This window comes from Monopterus albus, unplaced genomic scaffold (genome assembly GCF_001952655.1).
Source record: "Monopterus albus unplaced genomic scaffold, M_albus_1.0 scaffold67.1, whole genome shotgun sequence".
NCBI lineage: Eukaryota > Metazoa > Chordata > Actinopteri > Synbranchiformes > Synbranchidae > Monopterus > Monopterus albus.
The window spans coordinates 2,499,658-2,516,244 of record NW_018127947.1 but is presented as its reverse complement, the minus strand read 5'-3'; the positions used below and the strand labels follow the sequence as shown (position 1 = coordinate 2,516,244).

General features: G+C 43.4%; 1 long non-coding RNA gene across 1 annotated transcript in view; it reads left to right on the top strand.

Annotated features, from left to right (window-relative positions):
- Nucleotides 1–16,587, top strand: part of LOC109962694 (uncharacterized) — a 93,816-nt gene that overhangs the window by 33,425 nt on the left and 43,804 nt on the right. The window lies entirely within an intron of this gene.

Below are 16,587 nucleotides of genomic sequence, written 5' to 3'. Positions count from 1 at the left end.
CCTGTTCTCAGCACCTGAGCTGAAATTAGTTTCTGTTCCAGTTAGTCTTTGTCCTAGAAATGTATCCAGCTCGATTTCACGCCACAGAAGAAAACAACAAAAATAACTTCTGGATTGTTTTCCCATCATGGGCTTTCAAACTAAAGAGCAACTTTATCAAAGTGTTTCCCAGGACTACACAGAGTAAAGGTTGTCAGCTTGTATGTTAGTGCACCCAGGCTTGGTGGAGGGTCAAAATAACATGCACCTTTTCCATTTCGTACTGAAACAGGTCAGCCAGAGCACTGCAGTAAGAACATGCTCTGCTCACTCTTGTCTGTGCAGTCACTTTGTCAAGTAGTTGTTGGGTTTGCAGAGGCTCATAACCCACTACGATGTTGGATGTTGTTCACTCTCAGAACCTGCAGATGAGAATAGTGTAGTTGTCCTTTTGATGCAAAGGAAGCTTTGTTGTCTTTTTGATCGGGCGCTGATTAGTTTATCATCTTATCATGGTTGGAAACATTTTGACCTTCGTCCTGCTGTGTAGTTTCAGTGTGATTTCACTAATGTCATGGGAGGAGATTCCTCACCGTGAGAGCTCCTCACACCTCTGCCACTGGAGGTGTTTTCCTGTTGAGGCCTTGAGGGAATTTCTTCAAATCTGGCACACATGTCCACTTGCACTCAAGGATGAACTGATTAGATTTTGGTGGTGAAAGGTTAAAGGTAAAGGTCACAGAGTTTGTTCCATTCTTGTGAATTTGACTGGTTGGTGGAGGCATACAAATAAAAAGCACCATTTCGAGTTCTCTCATGGAATTCAAATGTGAAATATGAATAGAGCTGAAACAATTAGTTAAGCAACTAAAAAACTATTTTGAAAATTGTCATTTGTTACATTAAACTAATGAAAGTTTCAAATATTGATTCCTGCTTTTGTTAAATTTGGCTTTGTGAAGTTGTCGTGAATGATTTTTTTTTTTTAAACAATTTAATGTTTTTCATGTTTCATAGACTAAGAGACTAATCAGTTAAGCAGTGTACTAAATGATTGAGGCAGCCCTAAAATAATAGTAATGCGTGAAAATCCCACATTGGTGTGTCTCAGTCATAGATGCAGGTTAAACTGGACTCTTACTCTTTGACTCTAACAGAAACTGAAACCAGTTGCTAGCAGCATTAAGGCGACAAACGACCAACAGTGCAACACTCTCTGTAGACATCCATGTTACGCTGGTGCTCTCTCAATTCAAAAACAATAACTGATATTATGAACTATTCAAAAAATAATTTCCAGGCAAAATAATGTTTTATATTTGGGCCAATGCAGTAATTAAACCTGAGTATAAACAGGCCGGGAGGAAAACGTCCAGGTTTTTAGGCAAGAAAAACATCTGGTATTTGTGTAGCATTGTGGGTGACGGCCTGGACAGCAACAGCCTGATGTGTTTTCCACAGGGACTTTGTCAGTGCAGAAGTGTTTCCATAACAACTCCGTGCTCTTAGAAAGATCTACAAAGGTCCCTGTATGGACGCCGCTGTTTTCACTGTGGGAGGTCAGGTATTTCCACTGCTGCACTTCACTGAATTGAGGCCCTTATGAACAGTGTTATTCGTGACTATTATGGGTTAGTATCCTTGTGGGAGTGATAGTTAGCGAACCAAAAAATTGACCGTATTTCAGGCGGCTCCCTCTTCCTCTGTCGAATCCTGTACCGTCTGGATCGATAGAACACTCTGTGCTGTAATCTTGTTTTTTGATTTTCTTTCTTGCTGTCATTGTCGCCTGCACAACAGCCTGTCAGGGGTCACTTATGAGTTGACAAAGCTGTATGAGTGTGATGTGTTTCTCCAAGTGAACATAGCAGTGGTGGATTAATCTTGTTGACCATTCATTACAATAAATATTCATTGTTGTCAGCACTGTCCTCTAATGCTAATCCCATTGCCTTAAAGTACATCTTTTCCTTTATAATAATCCTTAAGTGTCACACAGGCCTCTCTGTCCACCCCTCCCTGCCTTTCCACCTTCCTCCATCTCCTACTATCTGCTTGAAATGACAATTACACGTCCTCCTCCCTGTCTGATATCTTCGGGTCGGGATGTTGCGGTTGGAAACTGTAGCTCACATTGATGCTGCAGTTCCTGGCAGCTCGGGCAGTGAGGCTGCAGGTTAAAACACTTGATGACACAAAGCAAATGAATCATTTATCTGATTTTATTATCTACACAGATGCCATATCTGATTTTAAAGTCAGGAGCTTTCAACCTGCACCACATGCTCACTGACTGAAGGTATGACGTGCTGCGCTGTGTCAAAGGTTTACAGATTTGCAGCCATTTATACAGCTTTGAGTTTCTCTGTGCTCGTTATGTGACCCTCTGTGGTTGTTTTGCATTTTTTTGAGGTCCATATTCCTTTTCTGGTTTCGGGGTGTCCGTAAGGGTCGCTGCTAACAGGTCAGTTTAAGGTCCCTGTCAGTGTTGTTATTTGCTGGTGTTTCCAGGTGATGGTGTCATTCTCACCCGAGTAAAGTAGTGTCAGTTAAATCGGTTATCACTGAGGCTGCTCTGGTGTTTCCAGGTGATGGTGTCATTCTCACCCGAGTAAAGAAGTGTCAGTTAAATCAGTTATCACTGAGGCTGCTTCTCCTCTATCTGCACGTCTTCTCAAGTGTTTCAGTGAGTCTTTTCCATCTTTCATTCTCTGTCAGTAAAGCACTGATGTACTGTTACTGCGGTTATTCACATCTTCTAATGTCCAGGCAGAAAATCACATTGTTGGTTCTTAGTATGGACCACAGTGCAGTGCCTCATCCTCTGTTGCTATGGTTACATCAAGCATCACCACAGCGACCTTAATCACATCCTCAGTGGAGTAAATGGAAATCCTCTCAGCTCTGTCCATTTTCTACCTCGCCTTTTGATCTTTTTTTATTGCTGTTTACAACTTTCTTTCATTTCTCTTTCTCTCTGGATTCATTCTCCATTTTCATCTTCATCCCTTTGCTTCCATCTTTCCTTCTATCTCTAGTTTTAACTGCTGTTTTCCTGGATGGATATTGTTAGCGTGATGTAAGACAGGGGCAGTCCCACACCTGCATAATCCCTTTATACCACTATTTATTTTGACTTAGTTGGTGTGTTCATTAGAGATACAATGGTGTGAAAATTTAATATCATGATTACAGTGACCTAAATTATTATTAGATGAGGACAAGGGAGCAATAGCATTGCTGGGTTTGCCTGCTGCATGCCCACTCTGTAAACAAGGGAATAGCACATGTATTATTTATCTATATTATTATTATCATCCCCCCCCAACTGTTGGATTTTAAATGACCAAAATAGTTTCTTTGGTGACTAAACTATGTAATGTCTCGTCGTGTGCAGTGGGTGAACATGGTCCACAGACACACAGCAGCAGAACAATGTGTAGTATTTTACAAGAGTAGGTAAAGCGTCAGTTTAACTTAATGACAAGTAATAAGCAAGTTTGACAGACAAACCATGACATTTCCTCCACTCCAAAGTCCCCCCATCTTGCATGGAGCTTAAAGCTAACTTTGTGTTTGCCACAACTTTGTGTTGCCCATTAAACCATCAGCTTGTACAGACAGTTCACACTTACCCAGAGGATTTATGAATCCACTTCATAAAGAAATGAAGAAACATGAGGAGAAATAACAAGATTTCCCCCCCAGTTCTACTCACTCTTATTAAAAAAAAAAAAAAAAAAAAGGAAGCAGTAGTTCATAAATGTGTTTGTGAGCTCCTGCAATTATTCTTGTTAAAGCTTGTTGCCTGTTAGTAAGCTTGCAAAGACTGAGGGAAGAAGAGATGTTGGATGCCAATCCAAACAAACATCGGACACACAGAAACTGCCCAGTACTGCTTGAAAAAAAAAACATAAAGCTGTTGATGTAACAGGTCTACTCAGTGAGCATGATACTAATTAGATTTGCATTGGGTTCCACCAGCGTTTTGCTAAGACATGTCACCAGAAGTTGCACTAGGATCAAACTGTATCTACTTTACTTGACTTTTGTGTTGGGCGCCGCAAAGTCATGACGTCCACGAGGCTCCGGGTGGAGAGGGTAAAGAGAAGTCAGGGGAGGAGAAAGAATAACAGGGCTGTCACAAGGAGTACTTATTAAAATAGACTGAAATTACTAATGTGATTTATAATCACGTAACTTTGCTCTGAGTGATTGAGCCAATAGTCCTCAGCATGGTAATTATATCTGACAGGCTCCAACACACACACACACACACTCTCTCTGTCTCTCTCTCTCTCTCTAAAGGATAATTGCATTTCATGGCCTCAATCTCGAGTTCATCTACCACACTGAGAAGTTTGGTAGGACTAGAGAGGGAAATGTGTTGAATGGGGGAGGAGGGAGGAGGGGACAGGGTCAAAGGTGAGATGTGGTGTTTCACCATCAATCTGACAGACAGGACTGTGATGGCAGAAACAGGGTGATGTCCCACAGCCAAGGCCCCAGACATGGCCCATGCAGGGGGGGTGCAAATGGTAACTAGGTGTTACAGATGTTGTTTTATCCTTTCATCTGGAGGACTGCTGTGGGAGCCAGAGGTCTGTGAGTAGCTTGGCAGTTGAGTGTCAGTGACAGACAGGTGAAAACCTTGTTTAAACTTCTAAAATGAGCAAACTCAATCTGCAGTAGGGAGCTTTCCTTCCGTTAGTGTGTTTTTATATTTTAAACTTAGTAACTGTCACTGTTAGGGTAGATGTAATCTTATTCTTGGTTATTGTTTTGTATCAACTGAGGTTTCAGCGAGGCAGTGGGAAAGAAAAATCACTGAGAGGAACAATAAACAGGCCAGCACCTAACATGAGATCAAATGAGATCCTTCAAGAGCCCCAGGTTTCCTCTGTGTTTGTGACACAGCCACACAGAGGACGGAGGAGTTCACAGAACCTCCTCTGCCTTGTGGGGTTTCCTGTTGCATTTATACAACATATGTCCAAACGTATGTGGACAACGAACATCACACCCATATGCTGACCATGTGGTTGTGACACCATGATCATTAATGTTCACACAAGTAAGATCTACGCGTTGTTGCATTCTTGAGTGAAAATCCTAATGTGACACAAGCTCGGGTTGTAGTCTGTGTTGCTGCTATGCAAATAATTTCATTGAATGTCCTTTGTATTCTACTGACAGTAAGGAAAATTTTTAAATCAGACACCACTGCTAATTATGCTCTAATTTGCATTATCTCGCCAGTTCTTTGGATGCGGCGAAAACACAACCGGGGCTTTTAGGGAAAAGTACCAGGACCGTTTGGTGGAAACACCTTCGGATAACATTTCAGTGGGAATTGGAAGCTGGAAGTGTTTTGACATTGTTTCACTGTCTCACTTCATTTCAGACCATCAGTCTGTTGTGTAGAGGAGTCCGTTGTCGTCTTTGTTCGTGCTGCCACACGGTTTGAAGAGCCAGAGGATTTATCATTAGCTTCTGAGACTTTACAAGTGGAAGGGACACTGTATTGATACCACACCCACTGTTTGCTCCAGGGTGTGTATTTACTTCTCATAAAAAAGTTTGCCAGGTGGTTACATAAAGCTGTTTTGACCGTAAAAATTACTCATGTGTTTAAAGGTTTAGGCCCCACTTTGGCAACTTGCAGCTTGCTCAAAGGCATGTCAGAATGAACTGTTACAGGATCTTGGTCACTTTCTACAGTACCTGTATCAAGAAGCCGGGGTGTCTTCTGGTAAAGAACAGATGATAATGGTGTAAGAAATGCTTGAGAATGATTCAGCATCTGTTGTTTTCTGGGAGAAAACCTGACGTTATCACAGGGACCAGGCGAAGGACGATATTCGCCATATGCTCAGCTCTCCTGCAGGGCTGGCCTCTCTCAGTTCTGCCACGTATGACAAATGTAGCAATTATAACTCATGTGAGAGGTTCAAGGAAACAGTTTCATGTCTGTGACTTGACACAAAGTTCTTTAAAAACATGTAGCTGTCTCATTAAAACATGTTTTCATAACATTCTCATGTACGTTCTTTTATTGCCGTCACCTCTTTGTGGGTAGAAAACCTTTGAAAAACCAGTTGAAAAACCAGGGAGAATAGTGCAAAAAGAAAAAACCTTTAGTGTTTTCCTGGAGACGATGATGATGACAGACGTCTGCCTCAGGTCAGACTGAGGCATGAGGCGGCTCGTGATGCGGAGTTATTGACCACATGCTAATGAGCTTGATCATAAATTGCACCAGAACACCAGCTAGCTCCACTAATTGAGAGAGAAATATATTTTATTGGCAGGGTCTGTAATTACTCTGAGCTCTGTGTGTGGCTGCAGCTGTTGTTTGGGGAATGACAGACTACTCACATCCACTGCCTCATTACAACTGGTTTTTCTTGTTCAAAATGGCTGCTAATCTTGGGAAGGGGAGGCTTCCTGGTGGCTCAGCTAATGTTGGTCTGCAGCCTTCATGGCCTTGTCCTTTCTGCATCCTTCATGGCCTTGTCCTTTCTGCCTGTCAGATAAAGGCCAAATGTCCAGAAACGATCACTAACTGCGTCCTGACTTCAGTGGCAGGTGAGACAACAGAGATGCAGAAAACGTGAACCTTGCACCACAGCTGTTTCAAGCAAAGCTGCAGGAAAGCTCTCAGGCCTGGTGATTTAGCTCAGCTCCAGCTGGGAGAGCTCTCATTTACAGGACCTAAGCCAGTGCTTGGTTGCTTTTATCACCATAAGTCAAAGCAGCCACTGACTCTTTAAGCTCATGATGAAGTACTACATTCAGTGTTAGATAATAAGATTGATGTGACTCTCAAGAAACTACAATGAGTAGTTTTTTAATAACACTTGTCAAAGACACACACCAAGGTGTTTTTATGTGTATGGCAGCGTTATTGAATGATCTCTGCACAAGGGGAAAAGCACACGTATTATTTATTTATTTATTGCACCTGGTGCCGCAGTAAACACTATAAACCCGAATCACTGTGTGTAAAACAGTGACTGCACATATAATTTACTAACTCAAAAAAAGTGGATGTCATGTTAAGTTATTCTTTAATAGCACTGAGAAAGTCTGTGCTTTGTTTTTAGTAGCTGGATTAATCCTTTTTTAGCAGCTTCCAGTGTTTACGTTCCGGTGTTTTATCCATTTACTGAGATTTATGGATTGTTCCATTTATCTCTCTTTGCAACCATCCATCCTGTCCTTACCCTGCTCTCTCCATCCCAACGTAGGCCACCTCTCCTCCTCACTCTGTCCCTCCCTCCCCAGGGACCAATAGTTTCTCTCTGCCTCCCTCTAATTGTCAGCAGACCATTAAAAGGCCATCGAGTTGCACCTCGCTCGACACACACACACAACGTTAGAAGAAACATTTCTGTTGGGGGCTGATCTCCTCCCACAGTGTCAGCTAAGCTGCTTAATGATAAAAGGGGAGACCTGTAGTGGTGTGAATGTTGGGACTCGAGTCATTACTGCAGTGTTTATGCAGGTCCTGAAAATCCTCAAAGGTTTGTGGGGTTGTGGGACAACAAACTGCTCGAGTTCAGTCTGTACGGTCGCCCTGGTGTGGATCTGGGCCTGGAATGTTCTAGAGTTAACAACACTTTTGCTGGTGTGCACAGCTGCAGCACTGTGTGCGCCTTCTGCGCATGATAAAACAGCTGCTTTCCTCTTAAAGGGAAGTTTTTATTTCACCCCATTGTTCCAGTTGCAAATTGACATGATGGATGTGACAGAGGTGGAGCCCATGTAGCATGGGAGTAGTTTGGAAATAATGTGGTTTAGTTTTGGAACACAACATTACATAGTTGAACATAAAAGAAGTACATTAAAAGTAAACATAAAATGAATGGACAAGGAGGTTTGGACTAGGTACTGTTAGCCGTGGCAGCAGCACACAGATGTGTGATGTATGTGCTGTGGAGACGAATGCAGAAGAAGAGGGTTCAAGGTGGACGTGGACTGCAGGGGAACAATATTGGCTGTCAACCATGTCAAATGGGTCTTTTCATATTATTTTTTTCCATTATCCCCGTGAGAAACAACATTGTGCTCACCAGGTTGATCTCTGAGATCTGGGGAAAAGAAGTCTCATCAGGAAATGTGCAGTCACAATCAGACACGACGGAAAAGGCCTTGAGGTTCTACTGTACATAGCAGTGGTTGTAGTATGGCCTACATGAAAAGATTTTTGTGAGCGCATTCAATCAGAGTGTGGCTTAAATCTCTTTTCTGCTGGTATTATTTGTTGGCCTACACAACTGATGCAAGAAAGTTTTTCTTCTTTTGGGAGGTGCATGCGCCAGTCAAATGTATTTACAAAGAAGAGAACAGTAAATGACAGCTCAGACTGTTGTGGACATCTTTGGCACTTTGCAGATGTAAATCCTGCTTCAGCCTTTCCCTGTCATACTTACAGTTCTTGAATCCAGCTGTGGTGAAGTTATGACTGAAATACTGGACATTTACTTTGAACTTGATGAAAATCTGAGATGATCTCAGCCGCTGGGCAGATAGTCACTTCCCGATAAACACATCAAATCCCCTGTGGATACAGTAGAGCTGTCCCTTGTTTCAGGCAGGTAGAAATTGAACTTAATCCACCTGTAAGCTATGCGGTGTGTGTCTGGACAGATGATGTGCTTTGACAGGGTGGAGATCCGGAGCTCTGACACTAACGAGGGCCTGTTAACACCAAAGATCTGCTCATATCACACAGGATGTAGAGGGAGAGAGCCGAGGGAGTCCCAGACAGTAGCAGTGACCAAGAGATTAAAGCAGCAGCAGAGATGGAAAGCCATTTGAATTCAGAACACAGGTGGTGGGAGAGGAGCAGGGGGTGTGTTATTCCATGTCATTAAAATCTGACAGAAGAGGAGGAGGAAGGCGTCCAGAGATGGAGGGCGAGAGCACCACCGTTTTTCTTGTCCCTGCCGTGATTTGAACATGAATTACTGAAGGTGAGAGACGGAGGCCTGTGTGGAATAAAACAGTTTTGGCTGCCTGATGTTGTTGTCGAGGCTCGGCGACCCCTGAGGAGCCGCTGTTGTGAGCTGGAACACTAACATCTCTTCTCTGTCTGTCTGCAGAAACACAAACCTGCTCTGATCCCTCAGTTTACATCCTTCTAGCCAATTATTAACCCTTTGAGCCATTGGTTTCTCCATAAATTTCTCCTTAGGTCCTCAGCCTCTCCAGATAAATACGGATTGTGCAGGCCATGATTTTTTTTCTTCATGACCTCAAAAAAAATATTTTTTTAAACTCCAAAAATTTTCCAGAGATCAGACTGACAGTGTGGAAGAAATCTGGTTGTCACTCTGATGGAAAAATATTGCTTACAAATAATGACTTGCAGGAGGAGTCCATGGCTTCAACAGATTATCTTTGTTATTGATTGATCAGCCCTTTAATCCTCAAATTGATGGAATCATTTAGTCAGAAAGTTAACAAAATGGCCATCGACTCTGTTCGAATTGAGTGGGTTTACATCAGTATAGAAAAAGAACTATGGGAGATCAGCGCCCAGAGCCTACAGTCTCGTACTGTTGACGGAGATGTTTGCTGACCACCTGTTAGGGCTGCACAAGCTATGAAACAAATGCACTTGAAGTTCAAAAGCCAACAAACTGTGTCGATGGCATCAGAACAAGGCAGCAGAACAAAGCAGCTTTTTCAGCTTTACACACTGAACACAAACAGAAGAAAAAAAAGTTTTTCCAGTTGTTATTCTCTCCTCTTCTTTGTCTTTTTGTTTCTCCTTTTTTATCTGACGTTCTCCGTTTCGCCTGCTCACATAACTCGTTGTCAATAGTGCTTGGTCTGATTCAGCAGAGAACAATGTGACAAAGCGGCAAGCAGCTAGTCTCTGTCAATATCTGAATTGAGCTCTTTGCATGGCTGCTATAATGCTCCCGATGGCCACACAGAGCTGCTGCTCAGCGCGTCCGGGTAATAAAAGCCATTTCAAAAAATGATTCATGCTTTCTGTTTGTGTAATTCCTCGCTCATCACCCTCAAGACAAAATCCTACAGCTTTTGGGACTTAGCTGCATTCTACACTTCTATACAGCAAATTGACCACAATTCAGCTCCAGGCCTCTGTGGTGTTTGCAGCCACTTGAGAGCCAAAGCATTGTCTCCCTGCAGCTTCGACTGTTAACCTGCTGGAATCGACCGCCAGGATGAGTGGATAAAATGAGGCCTGAGTGAAGGAGCACTCAGGAGGGGGGGGAGAGATAAGGACAGCTTTAAGATCTGAGGTCGAACAGACAACAAGCTCAAGGAGACTTCAGGTAGAACCAGAGCTGAAACCAGAGAGATGAGGTAGAATCATTTATTGCAAATGAATGTGTTCGAGTGGAAATCAGAAACCGCACAAGATTTATCCTGAGTGTTGTAGCCATAAACGGTCCAGGAGTCACTGCAGGGCCACACGGAGTCCGTAACCAGCTTACTAGAGAAACGAACGATGGTTAGTTTTGATATATTAGCTTTCGTACCTTTTGTTTTTTACCTGGGTTACAGATGCAATGCAGTGTCCATTCATTAGGTGATTGATTCTTATCAGTTTATTCCTATAATCAATCAGTGGTTTCTTCAACAACATTCATGTTCCCCGCAGGATAAAGTGTGATAACTTTGATCTTCTGACTTTTCATATAGCGCCATCATCAGGTGAACATTTCAATTTGTCTAATAACATTAACGTGGGCCTCACTGGCACTTGGGCTGCTAACACACCACACTACAAGAGTAACTGTGGTCAGCATCACACCTGCTACGGCCAGAGTAAAGCTTCTCTGAGCTACATGCAAGCGAACGTATGCAGGACACGTTCACGTGTGTGTTCCTTTCATACTTGTACGTCACAGTTTTCTGAAGATGTTGAATAAATCCATAACTGAGATAAATCCAAACTGAGATTTGGCAGGTGTGCACGTCAGCTCTTCTGTGACCTACAGTTACCCATAATACCCTTCTCTGCGTGGATTTGCATTGACTCTTATGTGTTTCTGCAGTGAAGCATAAATCTAGCTTCAACTTCAACATGTTAGCCTTGTTAATGTGAGCATGTTAGCATGCTGACTTTAAACTCAAAGCCAAGTTGTCTGCACACTTTCCCACTCAGTTCAATGACAGAGAGGCTAGCACAACTACAGACACTTGATTCTTGAGAGCTGACTTTATTTTTGTTGCTTTATTTTGGCATTTAGACTTGAAGAATTTAAAACAGTAAAAATGCATAACTGCTTCATGCAGCTTAATTCTGTTTGCACATCTGCCGAACACTCTTTGGGTCAGTTTAGCATTCATGAAGCTGCTATCAGTTGGGTCAAAGGGGTCTGACCTGCTACATGTTCTGCTTCCGTTCTGAGTTGATACATGAGGTCAGTTTTTCAGCTACATTTTCTGGTCGAGTTTAACCAGAACAAATTAACATTAACATTTTTCATGGCTCAGTCTCAGTATGAAAGAAAAATATTGCATCATCCCTAATGTGCCCCTGTGACCATGTCAGCGAGTGTCGATAAGCACCATTGAGCTGTGACACAAAGCTGCTTTCATCAGGTAGAGCCGCACTGTGTCCGACTGTGCCGAGATGATGTAAACATGCACAACGTTGCAGTCAGAGTGACACTGCCTCTGCTGCTGCACATTCAACATGAATGACACCATGCTATGAGCTTCAAGCGGGCGTGTGTTATTCCACGGTTCAGCGTGCACATAATTGCGAAGTTTAGCCATCATCGTGTGAAATAGTTTTACTGCTGCTGTTACTTTTTAAAGTAATTCCCTAAATCTCAATCCAGGCAAGTGCTTGTGTTCAGCAGTAACAATTAGCAGTGTAACTGTGTGTTTCCCAGTGAGCACTGAGCATCAAGACGCTCTGTGCTGCTGAAGCGAAACCCAGAGGGTGAGCTGAGACGCTGATCTCCTTGCAGCAGTAAATCAGCTGTGGACGGTGCACAGTGTTATACAGTTGGGAAGTGAGAGAGCGAGACATTTGTGTTGCACTGTCACAGGGCGTGATAACACCTGGTGCTTGTCTGAAGTGCAGATATGGATCATTTAGCTCACAGTACTGAAACACAAGCCAAATCACATGACCTAGTAGCAGCTTGTTTATTGGACAGTTTTGGCTCAGTGATCCTGCCTGGGCTGAATTTTTGGTTGCTAAACCCAACCTGACTCCACTGAGATCAGTCAGGACTATATATTGTTGTACTCATTTTTTAAGTGTGAGATGTAAACATTTCTCTACCCATAATCCCTTGTGTTTTTGGTTGTGTTTTGGTCATTAAGGTTTTTCACCTAACAAACGGCACCCAGTCAGTTCTGAACATGAAAATGCCTCCATAACATCTTTGGCTGTCTTGTATATTTCCATCTTATTCTTCCACTCTTTCATTTTTTCTGTATTTAATTCTTTGCGACATTTTTATTTTGATGCAAAAATCATGGTTCTCCCCTGGACTGTGAAACCCTGCCAAGGTCAAACAAACCAGGAACTTGCTTCTACACCAACTCTTTGGTCTGACACTGCTGGTCACAGTTATTCTGCGTCACTGCTGCGCCTCTGTGAGGGGACCAGAATCCAGGCTGAGACGGGGCGACATCATGACGACGCAGTCTGTTATGGCGCTGCTCTCCAGTGTTTCTCATTTCAGTGCCTGGCAGAGACATTTACACTGTTCACTGCTGAGTCCTGAGGGAGTCTCGGTGGACAGAAGAAGTGCCGCTTTGCCGCAGGCGGCAGTGCTCACAAAACACCACAGAGGCTAACAGGTCTTTATTTTTCGGCGTCCTGTATTGTTCAGCTAAATTCGTGGAAGGTTTACCCATAATTTCCTAAAGATTAGTTGGTGTTCAGCTGGAAATGACGAGAACATTTCCATGAAAGACCTACACAATTTGGTATTAGTTATAAGGGAAAAAAGAAAATGTTACCTGCTGCATTTACCTTCTTATTAAGTGAAACATAGAAGGACTGAAACAAGCCAATGTCTGTGACCACTTCAGCGGTCAGACGGGAGAGTGTGTGAGTGGCACACGACACACAAGAGTGAAAAGGCTTCAGAATGGATTCTGCTCAGGACGAGGGCAAAAACTCTGCTGGAACGGCGGGTCAATTAATGGGTCACATGGAAGCACATTAGATTTTAGATGAATAGATTGTTAATGAAGGCTGTTGGCTGCTTTTAAAAATATCACTGTTAAACCAGTCACACTGTGACAATGAGCCTCAGTGATGCAGCCAGTGAACACAACATCAATTCTACGCTGGAGTTTAGGACTAAAGTAGGTTGCATTCACATTAATTCAAATCAATTATGTGTTGGTTCTCATTCATCCAGTGTTTTTAAAGACCACGATAACGGTTAAGAAAATTAAATTATAGTCCGTTGTAGTCGCCAAACCAGCTCATCAGCCAGTCTACTGTAGCTGGTTATGTGTGAGGTGGTGCGGTCTGCAGGCCGAGCAGCCAGCCAGCAGCTTCTCACTTTATCCAGCCTGTGTGTTCCACAGCCAGTGTGGAATTTAGCTCTGTAGTCAGTCAAGTTGAGGCCCTTCAGCTTACCATGCAAACGTCTAATCACTCAGTCGTCCAAGCTGCCAGCTGTACCAGGGCCCTCGCTGATCATTGAGGCAGCAAACAAGCCAGCTAATTAGCAGTAGTATACCAACAAGCCGGCCAGCCAGCTCAACAGCCCGTCCTCCGGCTGGCCTGCAGGCGCTGAGCTAATCAGCCGCCCCAGCCAGCCAGTTATTGTAAAACCACACTGTCCCTGCTGATACGGGGGCCCCAGTTCCCCCCGAGGCCTGAATTATGGGCTGCTGGAGGTTAACAAGAAACAATGGAGCAAACATCCCCTCCTCTCACCTCCCGTCCACCTCCTCACTTCATTACCTGCCTAGTCTTCCTTACACACTCTTTTGCCTCTTTCTCCTCCAGCTTCTAATTTATGAACACTCCGAGCCTCTGTCGCTCCCTGTTCCCTGAGTGTCTTCTCTGATAACACATTGCCCCTGGCTTCTCTGCATCTTCCAGGTGGAATAAATTGACTCGGCTGCCGCCCTCTGCTCCATTTCCCGCTCCGCTCTCGAGGCGTTGCCGACCCCTCAAACCACTCCCACTTTATCATCCTCTCCACTGATGGAAAGTAACAAAGCACTCTCACCCTGAGAGCTGTGCTTAATGTTAGCCGGTGGTTAGACAGAGACACATAGGCAACCTGTGTAATCACCTTAAATCCCTCTGGCTTTGACTGAAAACACAGTGAAGTGCTGCAGTCTGTGCTGAGTGTCACAGATCCCTGCCGTTCGTCCTGTTAATGTGTACGGTGACATTTCAGGACAGTCTTCATCATTAAAACGAGGTAGCTTTTGTAAAAACTTGGCTGAGCAGCAATTCCTTTCAGAATCTGAGCACAGCAACCAAGGTGCGGGACTTTAAACCTTCTCACTTGTTTCTTTAGGTCTGGGTGACTTGTGGCTTTGAGGCTGTAGATCCAATTTTCCTCATGTTTCTTAAGGCATTTGACTGTGTCACCACCTGCTTGCACCTCTAAAGGAGCAGTTACTGGCATGCTGGGCTGCTTCTTAATGCCTGGCCCCAGGACAAGGATAAGCAGGATTGTCAGTAAGAAGAGCACAGTGGTCCCCAGCTAGCCGAGCCCTCAGTCTTGTTTTAATTTAGCCTGTGTAGTAGCAGCCACAGGGGCGCTCATGTAGAGCACCCTCACTCAGAATAATGTCCTAATACGTTTAATTTGCACAGCCTTTCTACTTTAACATGTGGCAAATTGAGGCTCTTCTGTTCTGTGTATTCTTGTTTTTTTTCTGGCAGAGTGATTCATTCAGGATGCTGTTACAAAACCTGCCTCGGTCACAGAGGACATTAGTGCTCAGCCTCTGGGGGAGGAAACGGTCTCAAATGTTGTGATAGCTGTACTCGATGTGTTGTCATTCTCATATGGCTTCGTCCTCCTGCAGTGCTTACATAGGGCAGCGGATTTGTCCACCGTCCTTCATTTGTCGTCATTGTATTTTACAGGCAAGCCAAAATACTCCCAAACATGCAGCTTAAATGATGCATGATGTTTTCAAGTTCTTCCACTCCACTAGCCATGACTGCCATTGTCACACCACTAGCAGCCTGAGTTTGCCCAGTTGTACCAGCTCCATATAACAGACATCCTGACAGCGCTCAGAAAAATGAGAAAAGGTCACGTGATGCCATTGAGACATAATATAACATTTGCTTTTCTAATCTTGAAGGGATTTTTACCAATCTTCTGATATGTGTGGACATACAAAGTCTCACCTGGCTGATGATCTGCATGTTCAGAAATACAGTAGAACAGAGAAAATGACAGCATGAAAAATGGATGGAGTCAGAGACGGTGAAAAGAAAGAGAGTTTAGTGAATGCCAGACCCTGATGAGCTCTCATCAGTCTCAGCAACACACACGTACACACACAGCTATCTTTGTGAGGACACTCATTGACATAATGCGTTCCCTAACCCTTTACCGTAACCTTAACCATCAGAACTAAATGCCTAACCCAAACCTAATTCTAACCTGAAAACCAAATCTTAACCTTCAAAAAGGTGCTTCACAAAGTGAGGACAGGCCAAGGTGTCCTCACTCAATAGCAAAAAGTACTATTTTTGGTCCTCACTGTGTGAACTCACACTCACATACACAAATATATAGTGCTGCTGTTGTTGAGGATCCACCTCTGGTTTCATAAGACTTTGGGCAGTGTCTGCTTCCTAACCGTGTTGTCAGGTAGAGAGATCATTAACATGGGAACTGTGAAGGCTGCTATCATACAGCAGCAGTGTAAAGACAGTGGCAGAGCTGCTGGTAGCTGCATCCTTCACCAGCTGCGCTTCTGCTTCTGGTTTCTTCTTTTGATTGCTAACTTGCTTATTAATCATCTAATAATGCTTACAATTCACTTTAAGGTCTAAGGCTCTGATAATGCTTTTAGGTTAAGCTGGAGCAGGACAACACTTACCATTCGCCTGACTGGTAGATTTGAGGTTGAAAGAGCTAATAATAATAATAACATATGGATGATATTCATTTTCTTTACACAAGCCATAACATACAGCGGGTACGGAAAGTATTCAGACCCCTTTAAATTTTTCACTCTTTGTTAAATTGCAGCCATATGCTAAAATCATTTAAGTTCATTTTTTTCCTCATTAATGTACACACAGCACCCCATATTGACAGAAAAACACAGAATTTTTGACATTTTTGCAGATTTATTAAAAAAGAAAAACTGAAATATCACATGGTCATAAGTATTCAGACCCTTTGCTCAGTATTTAGTAGAAGCACCCTTTTGAGCTAATACAGCCATGAGTCTTTTTGGGAATGATGCAACAAGTTTTCACACCTGCATTTGGGGATCCTCTGCCATTCCTCCTTGCAGATCCCCTCCAGTTCTGTCAGGTTGGATGGTAAACGTTGGTGGACAGCCATTTTCAGGTCTCTCCAGAGATGCTCAATTGGGTTTAAGTCAGGGCTCTGGCTGGGCCATTCAAGAACAGTCACGAAGTTGTTGTGAAGC